The 24,529-nt window shown below is 39.2% G+C and overlaps 1 long non-coding RNA gene across 4 annotated transcripts; it reads right to left on the reverse strand.

Moving 5' to 3' along the window:
* Positions 1 to 1,963: 1,963 nt before the first annotated feature.
* Positions 1,964 to 23,315, reverse strand: LOC116879287. 4 transcript variants are annotated; one of them, XR_004385001.1, is made up of 4 exons: positions 23,278 to 23,315; positions 22,034 to 22,268; positions 14,569 to 14,626; positions 1,964 to 2,047 (listed from the first exon to the last, which is right to left on the reverse strand). It is a non-coding gene; the product is annotated as an uncharacterized LOC116879287 (long non-coding RNA). The 4 variants fall into 4 exon arrangements; XR_004385002.1 differs by lacking the exon at positions 1,964 to 2,047 and adding an exon at positions 2,161 to 2,181; XR_004384999.1 differs by lacking the exon at positions 1,964 to 2,047 and adding an exon at positions 10,653 to 10,736.
* Positions 23,316 to 24,529: the final 1,214 nt, after the last annotated feature.

The following is a 24,529-nucleotide window of genomic DNA, read 5'->3' on the forward strand; positions in this document are numbered from 1 at the left end:
AACCTTGCAAGAGAGTTTGAGGGGAGGGGGATAAAGGGTAGGGGGCAAATGTTCCTAGAAGACCAACTAGCCTGAATACATACCAAGGATATGTAGGAAATTATTCATGTTACCAAAAGCGGTTCAACTAGCATGGGTTCTGAGTATGAATCATTGAGTAGTGAAGGATAAGGCAAGAATAGTTAGGCTTTTGTCCAATTATGAAAAGCCAGGATTATAGATGGTATTAGGGTACTTGGGGTTTTGATGGAGAATTTGATGAATATTACATTTGTCCCATGCGAAGTCTGATGACTGACAGACAGTTACTATAACTAAGAATCACTTTAACTTATGAAATGGGCTAGAAACCATCAGGCCATAACTCACTCCCAAATTTATTTTAATCCTATTTATATTGAGGAAAATGCATTTTAAGTTTTATGATTTAAATGGCAAGTGAACACATTAAAAAAAAAAAAAGTTATCTAGAAAAATTTTCCGGAAGAAATATAATCTGACTGTGGACTTCCTTGCCTATCTTTGTCTCTGTTTTAACACCAGCACTTCATCTGGGTATGTTCAGGTGTGTAACATGGCTCCTTGCCCATAGGAATGCTACTCAGGACATCCCATCAATGGAACAGATGTAGAGGCTGAGCCAGAGGCAAGGCTAACTCTTCTTGGAGTGCCATGTGAGACCAATGTGATGGTTCTGGCCCAGAAAATGTGAAAGCATCTGAAAGTTCATTTGTTATTTTCTCACTCTATGCCTTTTTCTTTTATTTATTTTCCCTTCAATCTCTATTTTTTTTTCTTCATTCCTATTTTTCCTTACAATCTCTCACTGGATTCTGTTTTTTCTAACTACCCCTGCCTCCATCAAATACTTTTATCATTAGAAGTTCACGTGCTGCAGATTTCCCAGTCGAGTCCAGCATCTCTGTATCTCTCTGCCTCTCCCCCTGCTGAGAGTGCCCTTAGTCCTTGCTTTGGTCCTACCCAGACTGCATGATCCACTGAACCCCCATTTCTGCTTGGAATCCTTCCCTCAGATCTTCAGGTAACACAGACCTCTCCCTCTTCTGAAAGCCTGTACCTCTGAGACTCTGTCCTACCCATTTGCCACTTACCCAACATTGCACAAATGGTAGATAATCCTCAAAAGATGCACTTGATGAGATATATATATACCCAGAAAATAACAGATGCTCATTCAGTGCTCACTGATCAACTCCCTGGTAGTGAGAGAGAGAAAATGGGAAAATAGAGACCTATTTAAACAGGCTTTTTAGTGACCCTTCTCCTACCTTTCTACAATCTTTTCTCTGTACAGTTTTTCAGTTTTGAGTTCCCCTCATCCTTTCTTGGCCTGTTTATTTTCCTTCCTGTTTTATTCTCTCATTTCCTCTCATTCTTTGACAGGTGGTCACATACTTTTTCTCCTATTCATTCTTTGAAAGATTTCTAAGACCACTGTACAGAGAACATGCGATTTCTCTCTTTCTCTCTCTCGGTCTCTCTCTCTCTTGTCTCTCTTTCTACCTCTTTCTCTTCTGCTATCCTCCTCTTCTGCCCCCCTCCTCCTCTCCCCTTCTCTTTCTCCTTCTCCTTTTTCTACATCTCTTGCCAGCCTCCTCTTTCCTGTTCACCTACCCACACACTCTGAGTAATTCAATTTTATTTAGAATGAGTCAAAATAAAACTGCTTGAGGGCTCAGACCATGTAGGCCAAGCTTTGCCTGGAGACAATATTTACAGCTGAGTGATAAATAGGTATTGCTATCAAGGGGTTGGTGGCCTGTTAACTGACGCAAACCTGGAAATACCGCCATAAGAATTGCTGAATGTAGGAGAGTTCATAGTTAATGATTCCTGCACTAAAAACTAGATGGCAAATAGCAACCAAGACAAAGAGCATTACTGTAGTCAGTCTGCAGATAGAGTTGTGCTATAAGGTTAGACTTGTCAGAACAGACTCTCACCTGGCCTGGAGATCTCACGTGCAGGATAAGACAAAAATTCCTTGGGAATCCAGGCTGATAGTTGGCAACATCTGAGAGCTGGCCTTTGGACAAGTAGAGGTTAATGGGTCTTTATAAATAGATCAGAATCTCCTATCTCAAAGTACTAGAACATAGTAATGGCTGGGGCTCAGACATAGAGAAGTTCTTCTGGACCGGAGCATGGATGGCTTTTTTCCTAGGAACAAGGAGTCATTTGTTAGCTTCAGTGAATGGGGTCCAAGTTCTTTCTATGCTCAGAGATGCCTTGATTATCAATACCCCTAAACAGTAAGGTTTAGCTAAGTTCCAAAGTTGTGGTAAAATGCAGATTTAAGTTTTCTGCATAGCTCCAGGCCTGCCTTATATGACTATCCCATGCATACTCCCCATCTGCATATCTTCCCTTAGCTGTGACTGGCTGAAAAAAAACTTTCAGATGACAAGTCTCAAGACAGAAGATGCCTGGAAGCCTGAGTGACACGTGAAGGAGAGTCATTCGGGGGGGGGGGGGCAGTATATGCAGACACCTGCCCAATTACAAGTGCCAATAAAACTTTGGTCAGGCTATAAAATATGAAATAAGTGTTCATTTTATTTTTTGTAAGATTTATTTGCTTATTTGAGAGAGAGAGAGTGAGAATGCATGGGGGTGTGGAAGGGTAGGAGAGTTGAGAGAGAAAGAAACTTAAGCAGACTCTGCACTGAACACAGAGCCTGATGTGGGGCTCAGTCTCACAACACTGAGATCAGGACCTAAGCTGAAACTAAGAGTCAGATGCTTAACCAACTGTACTACACAGGAGCCCCAGTGTTCATTTCATGAAGAAAATAAATGATGGACAGAAATTAGTCTACCATAACAAACATAGGATCATAGAACCATTGGCAACAAGATTGATTAGAATGAACCTAAGTTGGTTGTGAAATTCCTGCTTTGCCATTCCTAATTTTTAAAGGCCCTCATTCTTGGAAAATAATTACTAATCTCCATTCATGTGATTGGGTTGGTCCCAATGTTCTCCATATTCAGAGGTTGCATATGACTCAGGTCTGGATAATTAACCTATTCAATCTCTTAGACTCTTGGTTATATATGGACTCATAAACAAAAATGGTCGAATGAAAATGAATCTTGAAACATCCTAGGGACAACTGGAAAGAAAACTTGCTAACAGATATGTTGTAACAAGAATCAGGAATGTCAGTCTGGATCTTCTGGGGTGTCCATGAAGGGAAAACTCTCTTAAGAATGAAGCCAGCATAGTACAAAGCAAAAAGGAGAGGTAGACGTAGTTTCTTGATAACACTGTTTGAATATCCAAAGCCAACTATTCCTGAAATGAAGTAGTTTTGAACTTTTTATTTACATAGACAATAGATTCACTTTTCCTTTATGAAAGTCCAAGTGGGATTTCTGAGAAACAGATCTAAAATAGTTGTTTTGAACCCTTCTACCTGACCTCCTATTACCCTGCATCTGCGGGTTAGGTAAAGCAGCCCCCAATAAAGGTAAAAACAGAAAGAGAAGATGTGTGGGTCAGGATATCTTCCTGTCTGGTCCTCATTCAAAAGGAACAATGAATACTGAGCTTAGTACACAGAGAACACTCAAAAAAAAAAAATTGTTGATGGATCAGTTAAATATTCCATACCATGTAAATATCTGGCTCTTCTTTGATTTCTTATGAAATCTTAACCATAGAACTTCCTTATGACTTCCTTATGAAAACATGATTTTTCCTCAAAACTGAGACTCTTCTGAGAGTAAAAGAGTTCTTAATAATTACACCAAAAAAATGCATAAACTGGGATTTTGCTGGGGAAAAGATGGGCATATATTTTCTCTACATGTAAGTAAAGATTTTTGATACAAGCTCATATATAAACCTATTTATTCATATCTCTGGAATGATACCCAAATCTGATTTCTTCCCTCTAGAATATAAAGAATAATAAAGAGAAGTATGAGTATGTTTTAAAAAATCAAGAAAGAAACCATAAATAAGAATTATCCTGTGAGATTTTTTTTCCTCCTAAGATAAAAAAAAAAGTGAATATATATATAAAACATTGAATTTTTATGAGGGCCATAAGAAATTCTACAGTCATTGTGCTCTTCTAGAAAATAATTCTTGCTCAATGCACAAATTCTTACCTAGCGGATCTAATGCTTATTTATTTCCTTCCCTTATTTTTTTCATTCAGCCATTCATTAAGAAAATATTGACTGAATCTTTTAATGTTCCATTCACCGTGTTGAGACATAGATTAGTCTTAGGCATTTGAGGTGTGAAACAAAACAAAACAAAATGAAAAAACTAAGAAAACCAGGAAGATGTTCATTGAAATAAAAGGATGCATTATGTGTGAAGAAGGAGGACATCTTTATGAGGACCTAAATATTGCATGAGGTTAAAGAGTACTCAAAGGAAAGAGGTAGAATGGGCTTAGATCACAAAAGGTCAAAGATTTGGGAGTGTGCCTTCCTTTCTGCTGACATGACCATAAATACGCTTTCAGATATGTGAGTGATAAGGTTCTGAAAACTGTGTGGTAGCTAGGATACCACCAGGCTGGAGTCCACGATGAAAATAAAAAAAAAATAGGTCTAATATTTACAGAACTCCTACTATTTTCTGGGCACTGTTACAGGTGCTTTCCATGTTTTAATTCATATAATCCTTGTAAAACCGAGTAAGTTAGTTACTCTTACTAACCCCATTTGATTGGGGAGAAAAACAAGGCACTAATATAGTAAGAAACTATTAAAGGACTTAAAGATTACAAGTAGTGTTGCTGGGATTTAAATCTAGCCTTTTTTTCAAATCCCTCATGTAATCACTAAATTATAAGAAAGACCTCCCTGAGATAAATAAGAATTCTTAGCTAAAGAGAATAACCTTAGGAGAAATGTGAAAAAAGCAAGGTATAAGATAGAACTTTGGAGTGGCAAGGTTTTGATGTTCTGATCATACAATAATGTTGTTATATGCTCCAGGGAGTGGAAAGAATTGGAAATAAGGTTGAATTTAAACTTGAACTATAGAACAGATGCTGTCAGAGGAACCCAGTCTCCTAGAGCAAGGAGTAACAAGACCCTACACAACATGGCTAAGGCAGCAAGCAGGTTGGTTTGCATAACTCCATAGGTGCAAAAAGTAAACATTGAAGCTCATTGGATCAGAATAAGATAATATATTAGTCACCGCACAGATCACAGCAGGAACGCGTGGGTGGAAGTACCAGTGTGTCTCCCCAAGGCCTACAGAGTGATGCGATGAGCCCAGATGGCAGTTACACACTCTATGGGTTGCACTGTAGCTGAAGAACCTATGGCCAATGGCCCAGTAGATTTTATAGCAAGCAGTACATAAGAGTCCCTAGGCTCCAGGGGGTGGGGGGTAGTTGTACTATAGTCATGCTGCCACTCTCTTGTCCTACTTAACTGCTCACATCACTAGCAATAGAAATAGCTCCCTGTCAGGGGATAGTTAGGTCTTGAGGTTTGGCACACCCAGTTAGCATGCGCAAAGACAGATAGACTCTCCAAATGGAGGCAGTGATGACCTCAGTCAAGATAGGAACCATATGGAGTGCCCATTTTTAAAGAAAAGATAATAGTCCCAATACACATAAGAATGTCCTGAATCTGAGATATTGTTAGGATATCTAGGGAGCTGCTTTCCAAGACTAGTGAGAGGAGTTGGGGATGAAGATACATAAAGGGATTATCAATAAGTTGCTAAAGCAAAAGCAAAGGAAAAATTGAATGACTTTCTTTTTTTCTTCTCCTCCTTCTCCTCCCCCTCCTCCTCTTCCTCCTCCTCCTCTGTCAATTAAATTCATAGAGAAATAATCCCAGTTGTCCCCCTCTCTCTATGTATTTCCTATTTGTCCTGTAAGACCCAACCTAACATGATTTCTCGCACAGTTCTTAGGACAATATTGGTATCACTGATATTACCAATTAACAGACAAACTGGAAAAATGAAAGACTAAATAAACAAAACAAAACAAAAACAGACTCTGTGTGTGTGTGTGTGTGTGTGTGTGTGTGTGTGTGTGTGAAATGTTTCCCATTTACTCATCTGAATTCCTATAGTACTTGCTGTTTTGACTGTTAGGTCCCATGTATATGTGACCTTTTCCAACTCTTTTTCTTTTTTTTCCCCTACTTATGTTTTACTAGCTGAGAAGCTATTTAAACACAAGACTACTAAGTAAACATCTTTTTATAACCCACTGCTTATAGCAAACTGCCTTGTCCAAGGTTAGCGCTAATTAAGGTCTTCATTTTGACAGAAGCAGGCAGAAACTTAACATAGAGTTTGTGTGTCTATGTTCCTCAAAGAGGAAAACATCAAATAGCTTTCCTATTTGAACATTTACTGGGTGTCTATCACAACGCTCATCTGATTACATACATTATCTTATTTAATCACATTAAACCACAACAGATCAGAAGGCTGGCATTATTATCCCCACTGAAGAGATGAGGACACAGACTTGGAGAGCCTATATGATGTGTAGAGAACTCTAAGGACTGTGAATAGCAGAGCTGGGGTTTGTACCATCATATCCCCGATTCCTAAGCCCTTGGTAATCATAAGTGTACTCTGTTTACTTTTCTTTTGCTGCTGCTTTCTCTTAAAAAGACATAGCTTTTATTATCATTGTTTCTGGAATCTCAATTTCAGCAACAAGACCATCCCTTTGCCTGCCAGTGAGTTTCTAGGCCACAGCCACTGAGTAAGCCTGGGGTACAGCCAAAAGTTAAGGAAGCGGGTGCCACAGTTATTAGGGAAGTTGTTGGCGTTGCTCCCTATGCCTGTTCTGCCCAGCTCCTCCCATATACAAGATACTCTGGATCTGCTCTCCCAAGGACAAGGACGAAAGGACTGAGGCTGATGAAGACAGATCCACTCTACTCCCTTCTCTTAAAAGAGGAAGAGCACAGACTTGCCTAGCTCAAGCTCTTATCAAGACAAGATGAGGAGGAGGAGTAGTAAGTAAATTTAACTACAAGTTAAATTCTTAAGCTCCCATCACTGAGGAGGAGTTTTAATCTCAGGCAGCTGACCCTTTTCCAGCCAACTCCGACTATGGAGCATAACCGTCCAGTACAGCTTACTCCTTTATACAGGAGCCTCCATAAGGCTCTCAGGGACCTGAAGTTTTTCCAACAAATCAGACTTATCTCCGTGCATATTTACTTGCATTTTATAAATACCTTATTTCCTACCAACAATCAATTATGGTAAAGATTAGAATGAATTATAAACAATGAAGTTTTAACCAAACACCCTGATCAATCTTCACAGGAACCCTGTGAGTAATCCAAAATCCCCATTTTTCTGATTAGGAAACTGAACCTTAGGGATGTTAAGGGACATGCCCAAGCTCACTCCAACCACAACTGGCCTCACCAGGATGTTAAAGGGGAGGAAAATGTTTCTCTTCTTCTCTTCTAGGTTCTTTGGTTGGCCTAATAGTTAAGTTGACAAAGACAGATTAACAAGAGAAAAATAAAGTATGAGGCTTTTAAAGGAGGAAAGCAACCAGCTTTATACATAGTAGACAAAGAATACATATGTGAGGTATTGACAAAACAAAGGGGTTTGGCTTGGGGGAACTAATTAGTGAAGATATTACGAAGTTTGCTTATACAGCCTTCTTGGTCCCAAATTCCCAATCTCTGGTGATAAGGGTGTTTCTCTACCTCCTGGCACAAGGAGGGTATCTTTGCATGAGAGATTTATTTTCTGCTTTCAGGGAGACAAAGGAAGTCTAGGAAGACTATGTCCTTCTTACAGCTGTTTTTTCTTAAGTAACTCTAATTCAAGGTAATTAATACGCCAGTGTGGCATATTTTCGAGTGCCCATTCTCCTTCCCTTCATTGTGAACTTATCTCCTGTTAATCTGATTGCTTCTGTATAGCAAATTTGCCTGACAAATAATAATGCTCTCCATTTGTATAATGCTTAATAATTTTAAATGTTTTCCATCTGAATGATCTGGTTTCATCCTCCTAGCAGCAGGCCATGTTCCCTCTTTCACAGATGAAGACATTGAAGCCCAAAGCATCGAAGAAGATATTTGAGATGAGGGAACTTAGCCAGTGAGTGGCTGCATCCGATCCTAAAGCTGCTCTCAGGCTAAGTCCCACCATTGCTCCTGTTAGTGCATGCCATGTGGCCCTTCATTATAGAAAGGTCCATTTTATAACCATCTTTTCTGTCAATAGCATGAAAACAGAGTTGTATACATTTTCAAAGGCACACATAGTTGACTGAGAAGGAAAAGTATATTTAGGGGTGCAGGGATAAAGTCCAAGGAAGATGCCAAAATGGGAGGCCCTGGGTATCTGAAGTCCAAGTCTTAAGGAGCAGCATGTGGGCAGCAGCTCGCTGAGAGCAAGGCTTCTGTGGTGGAGCCATAAAGTCCTACAGCAAAAACTTGTCAGCCTTGGCATCTAACAGAGCTGTATTAGAGTCAAGCCCTGATTCTGCTAACTAAAGACTATGACCTTGGGTTATTACCTGCCTATCTCAGTACCACTTTCTCTATCTGGGAAATAAAGAAACAGTCATGCCCACTTCATGGACAGACTGGAGGAGGGAGTAGATAAATACACATGGCATTGTCTTACACAGCATGCACCACTGAAGAGAGAGAATGAAGTCAAGATTCATGTACAAATGGAGGTGATGATATTTGGGGGCTGGTGTGGAAAGAAAGTATACAGCAGGGTTGAAGTCTAGCTCTGTCTCCTACCCTGTTCCTGGTACCAATTGTGAGTTTAAAATATCAAATTTATTCTACTTTCTTTGGTCTTACATTGACACTGTCTTTGATAATATAGCACATTCTAGAAATTTCTTAAATCTTCACAACCATCCAGTGGGAGAGGTACTGGAGGGGGATACTCCTTCATGTTACCCATGCTGTATGATGTATGCCCTGCTAGACAGAGGAACATACTCATGGAATCAATGACAGGAGAGGGCCAAGAAATCATGTTTTTAGCCCAAAATACTCATATTGGCAGGACACCCACAGCCAACCCCAGAATCTGAGCTTGAGGAAAACATTGGAAGTCATCCACCCATCTTCCACCCAAGGCAGGACTTCCTTGTGTTGATTGTGTTATCAGAGATCTCCACACAAACTTAGGCACTTTGTTTTCTGAAATTTTTTGTGTGTTCAAGCATGCCTCCAGACCCAGAGTCTACCACTAACCTATAAGACTCTTCTCACCTCCATTCATCTAAACAAGAGGCATCTGCTCCAACCAAGAGGTTCCACTCACTGACAGAGACCAGAGCCTGCCTTTCCAAGTCCTGCTCTGTTCTCCCCTATGTGTGCAATGAACTTTCTTTTCCTTTCATCCAGACCAGATGTATTTCTCCTGTAAGGTCTAACTTGAATTGTTTCCCATAAGTGGTCCCTCCATATTTCATACCAATCTCTTTCATTTCAATTTGAAGCGTATATTATTCACACAATCTATTTGGAAAATTATCATAGTGTAGCCTGTGATGCCATTGACATATACTCATACCTTACTGTACTACCTTCTTGCCTTCTCCTTAAGAGAAGGAACGGTCATTTTTATTTTTTTGTCAGCTACATTTTATGGACTGGTACCTAGCACATAGTAAGAATTTGATAAATATTTGTTGAGTCATAAATTTAAAAGAAGAAGGTTTCTTGGAATTGTGATTAACTTACATAAAATTAGTGCCCCCATATAAATAATAATGATAGTTTCCATTTATTGGGCCTCATTATTTGACAAATACTCTTCTACACGTTCCAAGGGGATTATCTGATCTTATAATTGCAGTAACACAAAGTATGACAAAACAAAGGAAGAGAGGTTCTTCCTAGTTTGCTAGGTGCACATCTGGTAATATGGTAGAATTGAACTTTGATCTCAGGTTGTTTGACATCAGCTCACATTTTTAACCACTGTTTTATATTGGTTTTCAGTAGTTGGCTGAGCCACCTAGTATTTCTTTACATAAAGTAGTTTTGTTTTGGTCATAGTGTTGGCTCACAAGACTCCAAGAAGGGAAGCTACTGTCACCTCCGATTCCTGGAATGTGATTGTATCTCAATAGATTTTCAATCTGGTTTAGATCCTGTCAAACATCCAGTGAAAGAAAAAGTGACGTTGAGTGCATCTACTTTTATACCTGCTCCCACCAGCTCAGTCCAAAATATCCCTTCCATAATTATACATATGCCTTTCTTGCAAAACATGCAAATGCCCAAATAACCTTAGTGGAGTTTCATTTTCCATGGCCGTTCCCTTCTAGCCATAATAGGCCAGCTGGCAAATATCTCCAAAACATAGTTAAAAAAATATATTTTTATCTGTAATGTCACTTGTCCTAGTATCCCCTTAAGCAGCAGGAGGGGGAGAGTGAGAGTGAGAGAGAGATCTATTTTGTGTGATTCTGCTTTTAAAATGCATGGCACTTTGTCCCTTTCAAACAAATGTTTCAATCTTTGAGGAGTTTTGGGTCCTGCGCCCAAGATTTTTTTTTTTTTTTTAAATCACTTTCAAGTTTCTCTATAGTCTTGGCTTATTTGGAATTCAGACTCCTATTTTTAAAAAAAAATAAAGGAAAAAAAAGAGAAATGGGTTTTCTTATCCTGTTTTTTTCTGGAAGGTCAAAGGCCATTCCTCTCATCAATTCATGTAGCTCTGCAGGAACCCAGAGGAGCAGCCATGAAACCCAGCTCTGTCAGGGCATACAGCCGTGGAAAGGAAAGGTTTGCTGACTTAATGAAAGCTCTGGAGCGGGAGCAAACTAGGAAGAACCGTTCCCATGTTCTCCGTGTCAATCCACTGTGTCGGCTCAGTCTTGAAACTGAGGGCAGAGAAAATCTTTGACTCCAAAGAACAACTGAATGAGAGAGAGAGGGACCAAAGGGAGTTAGACTTCTGTACAGACCCTGTAGTATGTTACTGCCTTAACTGCTTTGTCCCCTGGTCGCTGCAACAGTCTCCTGTGTCCTGACCCTGCGTCCAATTCACGCTGACGTTTTCTTAAGTAAGCCTTCCCTTGACCATCCCCTCTCACTGAATAGTCACTCCTCACCCTCCATATTTCAGCTCACTCACTGCTTTATCCTATTTTTCACCACCTCCTCTGAGTCATTTACTATCCTAGACACAGTGGATAGAACCGGGAGCAGAAACAAGGGGAAAAAAGCCAGTATGCAAATAAGCAAGCACATACATAGGATTTCCAGGGTTCAGAAGTGCTGTGAAGAAAAAGGAAGCCTGATAAGGCCACAAATAAGAACCAGACAGGAGGTTTCAGCTGTTCAGGAAAGGTTTCTTGAGTATGGTGACAAAGGAGCTGAGATCTGCAGAATGTGAGGTTGAGACAGGCCAATATTTGAAAGAAAAGCATTCTAGGCAAAAGTAACAGCAATCACAAAGACACTTGGGTAAGAGGAAGTGAGAACTGCAAGAAAGAGAATGTGGCTGGAGGGGAGGACTTGGTAGAGGAACATATGTGACTGATTGGTCAGAGCAATAATTGGGGCCAGATTATAAAGAGGTCTGTAGGCTGTGATATGGGTGTGGGATTTTATTCTAACTGAGATGGGAAGCCAGTGATGATTTTTTGAGGGGAGATGTGATATGATGTGACCTTTGGTTTAAGGAGACACCATGGGGCAAATACGGGTCCTCACGGAGTGACAATGGTAGATGCACCATCTGTGTGACAGTAGTGTGATATGTCAGGTGAGGGAGGCAATGGAATCCAGAGTGGTAGAGGTGGAGTTACTATGAAGTGATTGCATTTTGTGATACATTGGGAAGTTAGTCTCTGCATTAATCACAGTTTTCATGTAGGGTGAGAAAAAGGAGAGAATTAAGAGGACTTTAGAGTTTTGGGTCTGAGAAAATTAAGAACAAAAAGCTGAAATTGCCATTTACTGAAAGAAGATTATCAGCAGAGATGATTTTGGATGAAATATCAAAATTTTGCTTTTGGAACTATTAAATTTGAAATGCCTATTTCAAAGGGAGAACATCCCCTTGGTTCCTCTTACTGATGAATAAGGTTATGTAAAGACAAGCTTGGAGAAAGTGTTATGTCCTCGAGACTTTCAAATCCGTCTTCTCTAGGAGTTTCCAAACCTGGCTGCTCACAAGACACAGAAGATAGGTTTCTATTTCTTTGTCAACAGTATGTCTCTACTTATGGAATCACTTTTGACAGAATTTGTTTCAGCAGCCCCATGACCACAACAAGCATGGTGCTTCTTAGTAGGATTCCAGAGACTCGGCATACAGTTTTCATGACCAAGATCTATCGCAACAATGCAGTAAGAATACACAACTGTGTCAATAAGGGGAAAAGATAACTCAAGTAGTGTCTAGTGTCTATATCCACATGCAGGCATTTGCTCTCCCTAAAGAGTTCACGAAGAACACATTCTCCCTCCACTCTTAAAAAGCAATAGGAAATTCATATACTGTTCTTCTGCCCAGATACCCGCACTGGAAACTCAGAGGCCAGGATTTTCATTAGGAACTGGTTATGTAGGCATGATGGCTGACCATAACTATCAAGCTCCAGACTCCTAGAAGGAAACCAGGTGATCATGATTGGTACGACAGGCAGGCAAAGTGTTCTTATTACATAGAGAACTTGACAAGATCCAAGTATCCAGACACCAGGCAAGGGCTATCATGCACACAGGCCTTTCCAAAGATTAGGCATGCTGTGTTAATTCTTCCCTGCCTAATTATAGATTTCAGGACAGGAACACTAGCATAGATTCAGATATCACAAGCTATGGAGTGAGACTTAGCTGTCGGTTTTTAAAAGATTTATAGCTAAGTCTGATGATCACCCAGGTTTGAGAACCATCACTTGTAGTTCAACTATAGGAAGCTACTTTTCCAGTAAACACACAGTCAGGCATGGAAGAGGACAACGGAGACACTCTGTCAATAAATAACTGAAGTTTTAGGCGAATTCCCTCACCACTGTTTCCTCATCTGTAAATGAATGGGGATGGATTTAAATGATTCCCCGAAGCCCCATCAGCGCTAATATTTCTCTGGTATAGGTTAGAGAAAGCAGTTGAAATGGAAAGATACAGGCATCTTGCCCAATGAATGCCCTTCCTTACTCCCTCTCTTCACCTTCCTTGAAATCCAGAAAGCAAAGCCCATGGTCTCCTCTCTCTTGAGGGATGCCTGAGCTGAGACATACGGTAAGATCAAGAGATGCAAAGACTGCCTTTAACAGATTTCCTCTCTACATTAATGTCACAAGTGACAAGACAATTTCATAGGAGAAGAAGGAAATATACATAGTTTGTGAGAATGAAAGAAAGAAATTAAAACTTGAAGAGCCAGAAGGGCATCTTGGAGAATTTTAAAGACAAGTCTACCCTAAGATAACTCTACTGATAAATCTAGATTCCCAGCAAGGGGTGGGGGGTGTTCTTTAGCATATTTTCTGTCTGAAATCCTTCACGGGCTTCATGAGAAAACTGTGCATGCATGTTACCTGCTATAACCAAGACGAAATGAGAGACTCAAGTTTGTAACTCTGCCATAGAATTAAGAGATCTTGATGGCAAACTTCTTTGCTTATATTGAGGGTCTACAGAGGGGTTGAGTGGGTGCAAGTGCTCCATTAAGGTATAGATTGGGACTAATAAAAGGATTAACACCTGACATGTATTAAACCCCATTTAATAGAGCAGATCAATACTACTACTACTACTACTACTACTACTAATAATAATGATGATGATGGCAGGTTCTCTTAAAAAGTCTCAAGTTTAAAGAAAAACACCCCTCCCTCATTTATCTTCTCTCTACTAGCTCAAACTCCTCCTGTCTCCTGAACTGCATTCATATACAAGAATATATTAGTATCCCATCAAAATAAACATGGTATCATCTCAAATTTTTCACTTTCTATTCACTACACACCTACCATAAAATGAGATTTCTCCACAAGTGTGTCCATGAACACTGCTCTCAAGTATATCAACAACCTCTCCATTGCTTGATCCTGCCGTTTTCATCTCCCTCAGTCTTCTGACCACATCGACAGAGTTCACCGTTATTCTCTCCAGCTTCTGTGATACTGTACTGACCCAATTTTTCTCTACAACTCGTGGAAAATCCTCTAGCTATACACGTGTGTGTGTGTGTGTGTGTGTGCACGCGTGAGCACACTTGTGTATAGATAGTAGGGACAATATGCACAAGAGTGAATAATACTTGAACTCAATGAATTTTTACATACGCACACATATGTGTAACTATCATCCTGATAGGGATATAAAATATTTTCAGCAGGTCCCCTCCTGCCACCTCCCAGGCAACACACTCCTGCTCCAAGAATTCAGAGCTGTTCGGACTTCTGTAAACCGACATTGCATGGCTCCCAGTAGCAGCAGGAGGTAGTAAGCCTGCTGACAAGCGGTTTGCATACGTCCCTGTGAGAAAATTTATTTCCTTTTAATATCCCATTGGACAAATTAGGTAACATGGGCAAGCCTAGATTAAGAGTAGAGCAAGAGACTCACCTTCTTGTTGAGAGGAGCTGCAAAATCATGGTCATTACAAAAGGATGTCCCTGCTATGCTAAATACAGAGGGAGGGAGAGAGAGAAAGAGAGTGAGAGAGTGAGAGATTTGTCCATATGTCCTCTCCCCATCTACCCGCTCTCCAACTCTGAGTCAAATGACATCAAGACAGGGGAAAATCCTACTGTCTTCCAATTCGTCTCTAGAACCAAGTCCTCTGTAACCTAGATATTAATAAATATTGTATTAAAGGAATTAATGACTAATGGTTGATAGTTTTTTAGGTCCCTGTTTTATAACTTCCACTTGATGTGTAGAGAATGGCCCTAGAGCATGAGAGCTGCAGATTTGCAGGACAAATCCAGAGTGGGGGTACAGTTTACCAACATGAGTGGATATTACAGATCATGCTGCCATGACAACATCTCCCCATATCCCCATGTTCCAAGTCAAGGAAAAATCTGTAATTTTTGATGTTGCTATTCTTTTAGAACCTCTGCTTCTGTTTGGTTTTCTTGTTAGTTTTCTGCCAGAGGAATTGTTTATTGTCCCTTCTGCTTTCAATTACATTCAGTAATAAGGCTAATGATAATAACAGCTAATATTTGTTGAGTGCTTAGAATGTGGCAGGCACTATGATACACATCTTTAATTATTACATTTCATTCTCAAAATATTTTTATGTAGTAATATTTTTATTTCCATTTCAGAAGCTAGGATCCTTACCTTCAGAGAATGAAGCAACATTCCAAGGTATCAAAGAAAATGTGGTAGGACTCAGACACAAGACTATCTGATTCCAAGCTCATTATCTTAAGCAACACACCATTCTGGCTCTCATGGATATATTTGTTTAGAATTTTTAGAGTTAAAAATTTAATAGAATTTACCGACATGAATAGATTCTATGGATTGTACATAACTTTGAATGTCATCTGGTTCAAAATCCAAAGTTTGAAATACTTGGCAAACACCCACCTGGTTATTTTTGTAATCCCTCCAGTAATAAGGTAGCTAATGGCTTTATTAGAAAGCCCATGACTTTCTAAGGTACAAAATGTATTTCATGATCATAATGAAGTTGAAACCCAACAGATTATCTTGAATTGTTAGGTATACTAATATTATAATCTACCGTCTCATTGCCCGTAAATTGGTAACAATCAAACACAGGAACCCCATGGAGATTAGGTTGACAGTGCTCTAATTTTATTGCTGGCAAAGCTGGATTGGAATTGTTTATGGCTTCCTACTACAGACCTCGATTTAAATTGAAATGCCAGATCAGAAATGGGGAGACTGGGAATGAGAGATTTATTTCATTGGGAGGAAGGAAAAAGAGCAAAGGATCTGGGCCTGTCAAGCTCTGTAATGTGAGGCAAATATTCAACATTTAGGAGAAAAAGAAACATTCAGATGAGCCCTCAGGCCAGTATGTTAAATCAGGATCCATGCCTCTTTCAATGGGAGAGAATCCAACTGATGTCAGATTCTCCCTGAGTATCTATTATCAGATTAGGAAATTCCTCTTCCAGAAGGGACAGGGAGGGAAGGAATTGGCAAACTGAAACAAAAGTACTCACTCAGAAATGCCAAATTTGGAATGCATATGTGTGTATGCACACATGTTTGTGGATCAAGGAAACTGAACTAAAAATCTCCTCACGGAATCCTGGGGAAGTGAGAAGTGCCCCTCCCCCACCCCAACAGTACTCATGCATCATCCAGTGGAAAGGAGTGTGGTTCCTCTTTCATAACAAAGCTGAAGTAAATGATGGTGACTATAAGGGAAATAAGGGGTGTTATTTAGATAAATTATCTTTCAGATCTGTTTCAGAGAATGTTTCCCCTGTAGTTTGTTCCTTAAGAAAAGGGTTTATTTTCCTCCTCCCCTCCTTTGGGCCTAGAACTCTGGGGAGTGCAGTTATCCTCCTGTCTGGAAATCTATAAAACCCATTAGTCTATTAAAGGATATGGAAAGTACAACAGTCAAAACAAAGCAAACAGCCGTTAAATATAACTATCAATCAGTCATTTCCCCATATAACATTTTTTATTAGTCCGTAGAACTAGTGTCTGAGAAAACAGAGGTCACCACTTAACTATCGTTCAAGTTGTACACTGCACAAATCCTGAGGATCACTTTTACCTTATTGTTCTCCTAGCTTTGTGTAGCTATTATTTCAATTTCCCGGCAGATGGCAATAAAGTTTCTTGAGGAAGGGATGTCTTTTCTTTTCTTTTCTTTCTTTCTTTTTTTTTTCTTCTTTTTCCAATTCACCTGAATTCACCCTTTACTGAAGCTAGAAGAATATCCCTATGCATCTCAGAGTTACGCGTTTCACTGGCACTGAAAGAAATTGTGTGATCCAAGACATGGTTCCTTTAAGGTAGTAAGCTGAGTTGTACTCCTTCAGGGTTTTTAAATAACATAAAATTGGTGTTCCAGGAAACATTAAATTCAATTTACCTCAAAAAATATCCAATACCTTCAACTGGAGACATATTTTTTTTTTCCTTCTTCAGAACCTAATAAAACCAGTCAGCAAACAAATGGGTTTCCTCTCTGACATGGGACAATGTGCCACGTGAAACCAGAGTTCTTTCCCCCAAGGCAGTAGCATTAGTGGACTTCATTAGTTACAGGGATTCTGGTTACCTGTGGATTTGTAGGAGTCCCCTGCAACAGTGATTAGCCAATGAGCTGGCAGACGGGGTGTCTTCCTTCCAATTTGGCCTTTGCGACACCGGTGATTTTGGCATGTGAATGGCTGTCTACTCCCATTTCCTCGTACGGGAAATCGAGGTGATCATGTCTGCCATTCTCGCCTTTTGAGACTGTGGAGCTGAACCACACTCAATTGATTTAAAAAAAAAAAAAGTGAAAAGACATTATAAACCATAATTTAATATATAAAATACAAAGGATTCTAAAATTTCCATTTTCTCCTTAAGGCAAAGGTCACGAGCTGTAGTCTTTAAAGGGCCAGTTAGGTAGTTCTATCAGCTATGAAGCTATTGACTCTCCACTTCTAACACACGCCTCTTTATACCATTTTGTACGTCAGCTTCTGCAAACCTCCTGGCTTAGCAAACTACTAGAAACTGCCTCCAGAGGGTGCTGGAGGGAGTCTGGGGGCTAGAGGAGGGACGAAGAACTTGCTCCTTGCAGTCCTGCTAGGATTTCAGTGCGTGCATTTGTCCTCTTTCTACTTTGCATTTCTTTGTCTATCACTGTGGGCATCGCATTTCACCACCCCCATAAAAGCAGTCCTTTCCAGAATGAGCAGTTCCTCCTCGTGTGCCAACTGTCCAGCCTTCACAGGTTAAGCCTTATTGTGCCTTTTCCAAGACCCACGCCCCAACCAGTGTCCTTTTCTGCAAAAGCCCAGGGTGCCCCTCAGGGTTCCTTCTGGGGGGCTTATTTTGCTCTTGAGGGGCTCTCCCAAGACCTGTGCATTTTAATAGGTACAACCACTTCCCTGTTTTTCTCCGAACCCCTGAGGCGTCAGCAATGGCTTCCTGCAGCCAGCTGCGTGGGTTCCCTCGCCTCCCTGCCTCCTGACTAATACAGAAGCAGAAACCAAGCGGACTTGGGATAATTGTTTTTCGTACACATTTACTCTCGATTTGCATAGTAAACATATAATAGTCTCCACTTCTACAGATTTATGTGTTCTCTTTCCTCTCTTCCTTTTTCTTTTTATTGAAGCATGTAATGCTCTTGCACTGGTTTAATTTACACGTGTCTGCTAAACGTGTGTGTCCAATGAATATTTCACTTTTCCATTAACGTTATTGGAAAAATTCGAAGACAATTACAACAAAAAAGGCAACTCTCCCTGGAACGCAGTATTGAGGAGAAAGAGGGAGTGATGGGGACAGTGACAAAACAGGGAGGACATACTGAAGTGGAGAATTGATTTGTTTGCTGATGATTACAAGGGGGGCACCACTAGATCCTCGAATGCTTCGTGAGACAACAGAAATCCAGAGTTTTGTGTTCTCAATGTAATGCTCACAACTTACGGAAAAGAACATTAAATATCGCGCTGGCTAACATTGGGTGGCACAAACAATAGCCATCCGTGGGACAGAGCTGGTCTAGGAGGTGTCAAAGTTGCTTTCTGGCAACCGCTACTGTTTCTATAAGCCAAATTTTCATGCATATACTCATACTCTTGGAAAATTACTTTGCAACGGAAGGAGAACATACCCCCTGCAGCCATGAAGAAAGCCCAGTTATTAATGGAAGTCTTTGACCACATAATCATGATTTTAGAAAGTCCTATTAAGAAGTAACTGCTCTTTATTACTGAAACAATTTAGGAAAAAGTTGATGTTGAAAGGTTTTGAGGGATAGAGGCTCACTTGGAAAGAAAATCGTCTAAATTACCTTTTAAAACCACTTGAATATAATTGACATTTCTATCCAAAATAGAAACCTCAATATAGTAATAGCAAGTTCCAGACCCATGAATGGTATTAGCAGTTCTTTGTACAGAACAACTGCTGTTCACTAGGGGAACTCTGAAAAGTTTTGGAAAATGTTGATTGTGGGTTATCATCTTTCAGTAGCATATGATTTTGGAACTTTTTAATGGTAGATAATTGGGCCAAATTTGTAGTTTGAGATATTCTTGCACATGCTGGTGGACTGAACATAGTATTTACAGTGGGAAGATTCCAGTTTTAGTTTACAATCAGTTAATTTGCCAATGAATCATTAATTTAATGGGACTAGCTGTTTGTTGATTAAGAAGTTGTGAAGAAAGATTGTCTTTCTTTTCACTTTCGTTCAACCCGTTTAAATTACCTTCATCCCTTCCTATCTTATCCTATTTCCAGCCGCCAGAGTGTTACTGAATTTTCACTTCCCACCTACCTAGATAACATTTTTGAAGACTTTATTTTTTTAGAGCAGTTTTAGGCTCATGGCAAAACGTATAGAAATCTCCCAGAGACTGTGAATATACCTTGACACATGATCATAACCCATAACCCAAAGTCCATAGTTTATAGTTCACTCTTGGTATTGTATATCCTGTGGGTTTAGATAAATGTACAATGACATATAACCATCATTACAGTATCACACAGAGTATTTTCACTGCCCTAAAATATCCTCTGTACTCTACCTAGTCATCTCCCCACTTCACTCTAACCCCCTGGCATCTACGGATCTCCATAGTTTTGCTTGGGAGCTCATTTCTTTGTAGCGCTGAAAAATATTCTCTTGTCTGAACGTGTCCCAGTATTATTTATCCATTCACCTACTGAAGGGCATCTCAGTTGCTTCCAAGCTTGGGCAATTATGAATAGAGCTACTATAAATATCCATGTGCAGGTTTTTGTACTGACACAAGTTTTCCACTACTTTGGGTAAAATACCAATGAGTGTGATTACTGAATCATAGAATACTACATTCGGTTTTGTAAGAAATGCCCAAACTCTTTTCCAAACTGTCTGAACCATTTTGAATTCCCACCAACCATGAGTGAGAGTTCCTATTGATCTATATATCCTTGCCGAGTATTTGATGTTGTTGCTGTTCTGGATTTTGGGCATTGTAATATGTATGCCATGAAATGTCCTTGTTTTACTTACTTTTATTTCCCCCATGACATAATGCCTTGAGGAGAAGCATCTTGATAGGCTTTGTTTTGTTTTTTGGTTTGGTTTGTTTTTTTCTGGGCCATTTTTGTGTATATCTTCTTTGATGAAGGGTCTGTTAAGATCTTTGGCTCATTTTTTAATCTGGTTGTTTGTTTCCTTATTGTTGAGTTTTAAAATTTCTTTACTTATTTTGTCTAATAGTCTTTGTCAGATAAGTCTTTTGAAAATATTTTCTCCTAGTCTGTGGTTTATTTTCTTATTCTCTTTACTCTCTTCTGGGGAACAGATTTCTTTCTTTTTTTTTTTTTTTCATGGATCATGCCTTCAGTGTTATACCTAGAAAGTTATCACTCTACCCAAGATCATCTATATTTTCTTCTATGCATTATATTCTAGGAGTTTAATAATTTTGCATTTTATATTTTTGTCTGTGTCTCATTTTGACTTAATTTTTGTGAGGAGTGTGAGGTCTGTGTCCAGGTTCTTTTTTTTTTTTTTTTTTTTTTTTGTAGGTCAGATATCCATTTCTTTTCAGAACCATTTTGTTGAAAAGACTTTGTTTGCAGGGCACTGGGTGGCTCAGTGGGTTAAGGCTCTGTCTTCGGCTCTGGTCATGATCTCAGGGTCCTGGGGCTGGGTCCTGCATCACATTAGGTTCTCTGCTCAGTAGGGAGCCTGCTTCCCCCACTCTCTCTGCCTGTCTCTCTGCCTGCTTGTGATCCCTCTCTCTCTTTCTGTCAAATAAATAAATAAAATATTAAAAAAAAGGACTTTGTTTGCTTTGCCATTTTGTCTTTGTTCCTTTGTCAAAGATCAGTGGAGTACATTTGGGTCTATTCTGGACTCCCAATTCTGTTGAATTGTTTCATTTGTGTGTCACCAACAGGACGTTGTAGCTTCATAGTAAGTCTTGACATCAGGTAGTGTCAGCCCTTCAACTTTTTTCTTCTCCTTTAATACTGGGTTGTCTATTTTGCATCTTTTATCTCTCCGTGTGATCTACAAACTTTTAAATATTTTATGGATTTCTTTTTTAAAATGTTTTGTTTTTCTTCTACCCCTGTTAAGCTGTTTGTATAGCTGCCCTCCATGATTCCGTAGTTTTTCTTCTAAGACTATTTCAAGTGAGACCTCTCCTTATTAACTGTTGTATATTTTAGGTTTAATATTCAGTCCTTTTCCTTCTTTCCCCATATCCTCATCCTGAACAATTTTATCTACACTATTTGCTTGAATTATAGTTTATGTTATGATAGATCCTATGGTGCAGATTTGGTTCCAACCTCTTTCTTGATTTCAGACAAACCATGCCACATGACTTTTGAGCCTCCCCAGCTGGCCGTTAAAGGACTCCCCATCCCAACATTATCACAACAGATAACTATTTTTTCCCCCTCTTTTCCATCAGCTTCTATCATCTCTCTTGGAATGAAAACCATTAAGCCTGGGCATTCGTTCTCTCACTTATGTCTCAAGCCAATGAGTCAGGACACCTCCTGTTTTCTTGCCTTGTAGGACTTTTAAAGTCTCTTTAACTTCTCCTCATTTTCACAACAGCTATCCTCTCAGTCAAGAACCTAAATTCCTCTTATCTGTACTTCTACTACAAGCTGTGAAAAAACCATTCAGGTACTTGTCATGTCATAAATCAACTCATTGTCCACTTGTGGACAGAAATTTTACCACAGCACAATTACAATCTACTTTTCTGTCTAAAAAACACACATTAGCTTAGTTTTTATACTTTGTCCTCTGGCTGTGATTGACTCTGCAGCTTTCTTTCTGTGTTCCCCTTGTTCCCTTTGCTCCTGTGTCCATATAGGATCATTTTCTTTTCATCGAACTTACCTTGATCTTGATCTTGATCTTTGCAGGCCATTCTCAACCTCTTTCCTTTTGTTATGTATTCAGTATTCTTTTCTAACCATCTTTCCTTTTATTCGGTGTTGAATTTATCTATTTGATTGCTGGTGTCTCTAGTTAGACAAAGGAAGGTATAAAGACCATGACCTACATAACAAATCCGATTAGTTAGTAGATGTATGAAGCTCTGCGTTGACAAGATTTCTGAAGGTTGGTTGAACTAAGGAAAAAATAACATGATTGATTATTATTGTCTGCTCCAGAGAAGATACCAACTGACACATATTTGTATTCCTTGCACTAGAAGGCATCACATTTATCTAAGTATTATCGAATATTATTGGATCATATTTATCTGAGCACCTGTTATATGTAAGGCACTATGTTAAGACCAATTTGTCTATAATTTTACTCTTCTAATCATTGTTTGTGGAACAGAATCCTTAAATGAGGAGAAATAAACTGCTAAGTTGTATTTTTATATAAGGACGCATAGTACATGGCAAAGGCAGGATTAACCCTATGTCCTCTGACTCAAATACCTGCATGTCTTTGAGAAACCCATGCTACACCCAATGTTCATAAAGTAAATAGATTGGTAGAAGGATTTGATATACTCCTGGTCCTGTGCCAGATATTGTTAGAATAAGGATACAAAAGAAGATATTATCCTTGCCTTCTTTGAGTTCACATGAATGTGACAGAGAATATGGAGTAGCTGACAGAAAAATTAAGACTAGACATTATTCTGCATCTCTACTTGTTTGGGAAAAGCAAATGAGAGAAAGAAAGAAGAGGCATTTTATAATTGCAATGCTATAATGGTGGTAGTGTAAATGGAGATGCTATGAAATCTTTAATGGGGAGTCAAGTACTCCTTATTAAGATAAATTTTATTCTTTTTTAGAAAAACAGACTACCTTATGTCCATTAGGTCTTGCTATTTTAGGCATCCTTTAGCTTTCTTGAGGGAAGTTAGAATGGATGATACCCTTATTATTGGAGCTACAATTAGGTGGTGAGAATCTCACCTTTCTCAAGAACAAAAGGCCATATAAAGTACTGGAAAGAACCTTGATTCCATCCATGGATGGAAATTTTCATCCTACCACTTAGTAATTTTATAATTTTTTTGTAAGTAACCTATTTGTTCTACATCATCCATAAAATGAGGATGATAAGACCTACTTACCGGGATTTTTGTGCTGATGAAGTGAAATAATGCTTACAAAACTCTTGACATGAGGGAGGTGGTGTGCAATGGGAAGTGTGATGGTGACAGCCATGATGCCTATGGTGCTAATGACAATGGGATGATGATGACATCACAGGGGACTTTGGTTAGGATGCAGATCCAGGATCTCCCAGCTCTGTGTTCCAAATCTAGCACCTGAGTTCTGATTAGTCTCTCCAAGCTTAGTCAGCCTCCATTTTCTCTAGGAGTTAACTTCTGCTTGTGTATTCACATACTCAGCAGTAACAACCATACTTTGAATTTTATAATATTTGACAGTTCAGATATTTTCTGATTAATTAATATTACAGAACATACTTGAAAGAAATCCTGGCATGTAAGAAGTCCTATATAAATGTTAGCTGTTATTAGTATTAATGTTATCAATATTTGTTAGTGCATTTAATGATTATATCAATATACCGGGGAGTAGAGGGGCACCTGGGTGGCTCAGTGGGTTAGTCCTCTGCCTTTGGCTCAGGTCATGATCAGGCTTTCTGCTCAGCAGGGAGCCTGTTTTCCCCTCTCTCTCTCTGCCTGTTCTCTGCCTACTTGTGATCTCTCTCTGTTTATATATATATATATAAAATCTCACACTGGGAAGTAAAAAGGGGATTTTTTAATTCCCAGTAAAGAGACTAAGATACCAAATCTCATAAGAGTCTGGTGATTGCCAGCATTTTGCTCTGTTCTCAAGGGCCAGTGACTTTTATTCTTAAGATAACTTCTCCCAGCACCTGTGCATGGCTGCTCACACAGTGCGTTCTTGGTCAATATTGTTAAATCCTTATGTAGTTGATTTATAGAAGCCATAGGAAAACATTGGTTCAGAAGCCTATTTAGGTCTAAGTCAAGGTCTAAGTCAAAGATAACCTCCATATTAATATCAAAAATAAGAATCAAAAAATTAAAACTTGACTCAAACATTTATATGCAAATAAAACAAAAAACTAATTAAATATTCATACTATATAAACTGCACAAAAGATTTGCTTCAAATCACAAGATCTTGTGTTTCCACTGATCCTTCAAATGTCCTCAATTGACTAATTTCCTTGCTTTTGTTACCTTTAAGAAAACTCTGAAAAGGGCTGATAATCAATAATGTACTTAGAGAGTTGGACAAAAGAAGTAAAGGCCCAAGCCCTTGATAGAGGCAAAAATGACTAGGAGATGTTCCTTTGTGATTATCTCTTAAGATAAAGTTCACTTACTGAGCAGAGCTTGGTTCTTCCTCTTTATAGAAT

The sequence above is a fragment of the Lontra canadensis genome, unplaced genomic scaffold, assembly GCF_010015895.1.
Source record: "Lontra canadensis isolate GAN:19392208 unplaced genomic scaffold, GSC_riverotter_1.0 scaffold3, whole genome shotgun sequence".
Taxonomy (NCBI): domain Eukaryota; kingdom Metazoa; phylum Chordata; class Mammalia; order Carnivora; family Mustelidae; genus Lontra; species Lontra canadensis.